A 1469-nucleotide genomic window follows, 5' to 3' on the forward strand; every position below is an offset into this window, starting at 1 on the left:
TTTTATTATATTATTAATACATCAAAATTAAATTTATAAATAATTGCATAAAGATTTTATTTCTTTAGTTTTTTTTTATCACTTCCATGAAAAGATTCAAGTGTAATTGTAATTACTCTCATTATGTGAACAACAAAACAATAAGAATATACTAATCCTAAATATTTATGTTAGTTAATCACAGACTATTATATGTCTTTCTTATTTTTTCTTCTTTTCCATTTTTGTAATATATCATACCAAACTTACAACATTCTTTCTATTCTCACATTTCATGAATTAAAATATTTTCCTAACTTACCAAATAATCATTTTTGTTGTCATGAATTATAGCATGTAGGTGGCACAAATTTGTTGGAGATGGAGTGGATTTGGTAAATAAACGAATCTATTTATTTATTTTTAATAAAACTGAAAACATAATACTTTTGACTTGCGCAAATATGCCTAACTCATATGAGCTGCCATGATTAATAAACTATTTGAAGGATATTGTTATGTACCCAGCCATGAGTGGATTTTGTCTTTATACATTTGTTTGGTTGAAAATGCTTTGATCACAAGCTTTCTGCAATCAACTATCTATCTAATAAATAAACCTACAAGAAGTAAAGTATTCTGCCCTCCGATTATAGTATTAATTAATCAATAATTAAATGTTATATGTGCCGTCTGCCTTTAAACATAATGATTTGAATTCTTGCTACTTATCATTTAGCTGTTCCTTCCTTAGCTTCCACCTATTCTATTTTATTCTATTCCATTCCATTCCATGTCACTTTCTGAATGAAAGTGACAGAAGCAGGGGTGTGAGTGTGAGATACTGAAAATCGTTAGCAAGGTCTTTCATAATATAAGAACGGAGGAATGAAAATAAATGACGATTTGACTTACCAACCGAAATTGCATTATTTCAAAGCTTTTAGCCGGCTACTTTTTCTTTAATGAGAAGAGTGTGCACAATACTACAAAATTGTATAAATTATAAAATGATAAAATGTATTATGACCAAAGAAAAAGGGGAAAATTCAGTGGGGCAATCTTATTTTATTATAAACAAAAATAAAAAATTTAGAATAAAAGATAAATAGGTTCTTGACCTTTTTTTTTCGGACATTTTAGTCCCCAAGGATTGAAAAATATATTTATATCCCTGACCTTTTCAAGACGCAGACAAATTTACCCCCCTCCGTTGAACTCAACGGAAAAGTCTGACGTGGCTCCTGTGGCGCTGACCTAGCCGTTACGGAGCACACGTGGCATGTAACTTTTCAAAACAGGACATATTAGTCCTCTTAGACCAAAACATGTAGCTTTTCAAAACAGAACATATTATATTAGTCTTCCCACACTAAAACGACGCCGTTTCACCCAGACTCCCAATCTTTCAAATTTATGAGCCCTAATCCTTCAAATGCACAAAAACGGTGGAGTGTGTGAAGTGGGTCACTGTCCTCAGCCACCTCCAA

Source organism: Arachis ipaensis, chromosome B07 (assembly GCF_000816755.2).
Source record: "Arachis ipaensis cultivar K30076 chromosome B07, Araip1.1, whole genome shotgun sequence".
NCBI classification, from domain to species: Eukaryota; Viridiplantae; Streptophyta; class Magnoliopsida; order Fabales; family Fabaceae; genus Arachis; species Arachis ipaensis.